Source organism: Lactuca serriola, chromosome 6 (genome assembly GCF_051521515.1).
Source record: "Lactuca serriola cultivar US96UC23 chromosome 6, Lser_US96UC23_V15, whole genome shotgun sequence".
Classification (NCBI taxonomy): domain Eukaryota; kingdom Viridiplantae; phylum Streptophyta; class Magnoliopsida; order Asterales; family Asteraceae; genus Lactuca; species Lactuca serriola.
The window spans coordinates 173,499,814-173,504,522 of NC_136413.1; the positions used below are offsets into that span (position 1 = coordinate 173,499,814).

The 4,709-nt window shown below is 37.4% G+C and overlaps 1 long non-coding RNA gene across 1 annotated transcript; it reads right to left on the reverse strand.

Annotated features, from left to right (window-relative positions):
* Window positions 1-1,414: 1,414 nt before the first annotated feature.
* On the reverse strand, window positions 1,415-3,350 carry LOC145059108 (uncharacterized). Its single transcript, XR_013686632.1, has 2 exons — window positions 1,956-3,350; window positions 1,415-1,716 (listed from the first exon to the last, which is right to left on the reverse strand). It is a non-coding gene; the product is annotated as an uncharacterized LOC145059108 (long non-coding RNA).
* Window positions 3,351-4,709: the final 1,359 nt, after the last annotated feature.

Sequence of the window (4,709 nt, forward strand, 5' to 3'; positions counted from 1 at the left end):
AGACATTTTTGACATCTAATTGATGAACTGGCCAATCGTGGGAAATAGCCAAACTAAGAACAGCCCTGATAGTAGCCGACTTGACAACCGGACTAAACGTCTCATCATAGTCAATGTCAGGGCGTTGACTGCGACCGTTCGCAACCAAACGAGCCTTATACCGAGCAAGAGATCCATCTGCATTAAATTTATTTTTGAACAACCAAATACAATTAACCACATTAGCATTAGGAGGCCGAGGTACAAGTACCCAAGTCTTGTTAAAATTAAGTGCATTAAATTCTTCTGTCATATCAGTCAACCAGTTAGGATCTCGGAAGACTTTGGAATAAGTTCGAGGAATACGTGAGAGGATGGAATGAGACTTAATATGAAGATTGAGTTTGGTGATGGGTTTGACATTGTCATGGTGAGAACGAGTAACCATGGAGTAAGAACGAGAGGGAGTGGAAGCATTGTTTTGGGCAGCTTGATGAACCAAAGGATGAAGGTCCGAGTGACCCTCGGTGGAGGAGGAGACACCAATGGGAGGAGTATCTACGGTGCTAGAGCCGACAACAGGAGGGGCTTCGGAGGGAGATCCAATGGTCGTGGGATTAGAGGTAGAGGTGTCGACAAGAATAGATGCAATAGGAGGAGAGGAAGTATAGGAAAAAGGACCGAGAGGTTGAGCTGGGTGACTAGGGTCATTAAAGATATTACGGGTGTCATCTAACTTGAGGAAGTCATATTTAGGAGAATGAGTTGGAGTCATAGAGTCAAACAGAAAGATTGTTTCATCGAATGTGACATGACGAGAGATGATAATTTGATCTATATGGAGGTTAAGACAACAAAAACCTTTGTGGTTGGTGGGATATCCAAGAAAGATGCAAGGAACCGAACGAGGTTGAAGTTTGTGAGTGTTGATTGTGTGAGGGTAGCCAAGGCATCCAAAAACATGAAGGTGGGAGTAGGATAGATGTTTGTTGAAAAGTCTGTGGTATGGTGTGTCATTCTCTAAGGTGGTGGAGGGAAGGATGTTCAAAAGATGAGAGGCCATGTGTAAAGCTTCAACCCAATAGGTTAGAGGGAGGTGAGTCTGGAAAAGCAAATTACGTATGATGCTATTTTTGGTTCCAAGCATTCTTTCAGATTTCCCGTTTTGTTGAGAGGTGTAAGGAAAAGAGAAGCACATATGGATGCTATTGATGTCACATAAGTTATGAAATTGAGAATTATCAAATTCTTTGCCATTGTCACATTGAAAGGTTTGTATGTCAGCATGAAATTGGTTTTTGATGTAAGCACGAAAGTGAATGAATTTAGAAAAAACGTTGGATTTTTTACGAAGAGGATACACCCACACACAATGAGAAAATTGATCAAGAAAAATGATATAATATTAAATTCGACTATGACTTAATAAAGGAGAAGTCCAAACATCTGAATAAATAACTTGAAATGGAAAAGTAGCATCATTATTCGACAGAGAAAAAGATAAACAAACATGTTTGCCGAGTTGACAAGCATGTCACAACTAGAAGACTTCTTATTATTACATGTGATAGACTTATTGGAAAGTAAATATTGAATAACTTGATGGCCGGGATGACCAAGACGTTGGTGCCACATGGATGAGCTGACACCAAGAAGCACTTGAGGAGGTGGACTTGTAATGGGATATAAATCGCCTTGACTATCACATCGAAGGAGGACTTGTTTGGTGAGATAATCCTTCACAGAAAAACCAAACTCGTCAAATTCAATACTACATTTGTTATCACGAGTGAATTGGCGAACATAAATAAGGTTTTTAATTATTTGGGGAGTGATAAGAACATTGTTAAGAGCTAAGGTACGAAAGGGATTAATGCTAATAGAGGAGTTACCCGATTGAGTAACGGGAATACGAGATCCATTGCCAACTAAAACAGAAAAATTAGAACACTTATTTGTAAAGGGCTTGAGAATACCTTGGTCGGCATGAAGGTGGGCAGTTTCCCCGGTATCTATATACCACTCAGCATTTCTGGGTTCTTGAAGATTCATGGTAGAAAACGCTTGCGGAAGAGCAGTCGGTTGATCTGGAAAAAAATTCTGCCATGGATTGGGATGATTAAAATGTGGGCTGGCCATAAAAGTTTGTTGAGGATAAGTTGATGTCGAATTGGGCTGATTAAAATTCTGCCATGTAGGTTGCTGATTATAAGGCCTGCTATGTTGGGAGTTAGCCCAATAAGTGTGGGGAGGAGGTAAAAGCCCAACAACATTGTTGTTGGGTCACTGATTGGAAGACGCTCCAAACCAAGGGTTCCAAATCCCCTAGTCGTTATTACCAGCGAGAGTAGTAGGCGATCCAATATTCCCGCCGACACCACCAGGTCGACCTTTGCCGGAACGACCGCTCCTGCCGCCGCCTCTGGAGTTACGACCATCGCCCCTGCCATTAAATGAAGAGCCTCGATGATTATTTGGAGGCCGATTTTCATGATTGTGGTTTTCATGCGTGGTATTTAGGATAGTAGGGGCTGGAGCATGATCTTGATGAATGGATGGTACCACACAATTTTGTTCCTTAAGCATAGAATGTTCTTCAAGTGTTAACATCGACCGCATTTCAAGAAAAGTTGGGAATGGTTTCTGATGTCGAATGGTGGTAACCACATGAGCAAACTTTGGAGAGAGGCCATTAATGCCATAGATAACAAGATTACGTTCTAGAACTGGGGCACCGATGTTGGTAAGAATACCAACAATTGACTTTATACGAGTGCAATATTGAACGATCATTGAGTCACCAATAGTAATGGAACAAAGTTCATCATCAAGTTCCACGGCTTTGGATTCTTTGTTTTCAAGGAAAAGAGCTTCAATAGACTTCCAGACTTCGGCTGCTGTAGCATCAGCTTTGATAATGGTTTGAAGGAGAGGCTGAGTAAGAGTGTCATACATCTATTGTTTGACAATATTATCAACTTCTTCCTATTGAGGTTCATCGGCTTTGAGAGATGAACCATCAAGATGACCATAGACGGAATACCCAATGCAATGGATCTTGAATAATTCTTTCCATGAATCATAATTCATGCAATCAAGATCAATTAAAAGAGGGAAATATGACTTTATGTTTGTGATGCCAAATATTTTATCAGTAGGTTTGGTTTTGGAAGATCCTTCTAAGACAGTCATGATGGAGAAGAGATAGAATTTAAGATGAGAAGAAAAGAAAGACCGCTGCCCTGAGGATCGACTAGGGTTTAGAGAGATTAGGCTGATACCATGTTAGGCACCATATTTTCCCATGAACGATAATTTTATTCCATCGCCAAATATATACATGATATAAGAATTGGGCTATGCTAAAACATTGTGGGCTAAATACAATGGGCCACACAAAGATTAAAACAAATACAATAAGTACAATGAGTAGAAGATTATATATCTAACAGACTTATTGTTAAATTAAAAGAAAAAAAATCAAATCAAGTAAAAATCAATGTAAATATGTATTTTTAAGCAAATAATACTTGATATAAACATTAAAATCGACAATAATTACTATACATACCCCTTACTGACAAACATATTCAAATTATGGAGGGTTCATAAACACTATTAGACTCACATAGGGATACACTGATCATTTGGAAGAATTTCCCTATATTTAATCAGAAACAAACATCCAAACCTCTCCACAACTGAGTAGAAATGATCACCATTAGTGTACCACTATTCCGTTCTTTATTTTGGCCCATGTCTTCCATGTATTAGATACGACCCAAATTTCTTGTATGTATTTTCTAATATAAACACATCAATGATAAAGGATCCCTTTCAAATTTATCTCCCATAATCATTCTCCCTTTTTTCATTATCCTCAGGGCTATGCCCTAGTCGCTGAAATCATCCTTCCACCGACCATGTCTCTCCCAATCTTCTTTCATTCTTCCTCTCCATCGTAACCACAACAAAGACTCATAATCTTACAAATATTAAAGCATACATTCCATTTATATTGGACTTGGAAAATGATATATGAAGAGAATTATTTGAAACTTACTACAATGGTTTCGGTGTTTCTGATCATCTTGCTAAACTGAATGAAAACGTATTGGTGGCTAGCCGCATTCCGACAAATCTGATTGTTGTTAAATGGATTCATAACCAAGAACCATTACTAAAAATGGTGGTTCGGTTTTTATTTCCATTAAGCGAATGCAAATGGTTTAGTTTCAGTTTTATTATAAAACATTTTCATACATAACCGAACTGAACCACATATGTAATAAATATACTGTATAAAAGAGGTTATTAGAAATAAGGAATTGAAACTAAAAAGAATATGAGATACTGAAAAACTAAAGTTACCATTATAATATATAAAAAATAATAATGAACTTTCACCTTTTGCTATTTAGCAACATACTTTATGATTTTTTACTATTTATATCAGTGTAATTTTGTTTTTCATTTTTAATAGCAATGTACTTTCAATTTTATGTTATTTGGACAATGTGATTAATAAATATTATCTGCGACCCAAAATCATTAATCAATTAATATCGTTAACTAAAACCAAATATAACTGATAACCAATGACAACCTAAAGACATTAACGGTTGTAATGGTTATGTTTTGGTCTATAAACGAACCAAACCACCTCATACATACCCTTAATTACATATGATTTTGAAGAAAAACACAACTGATCAATAAGTATGGAAGAA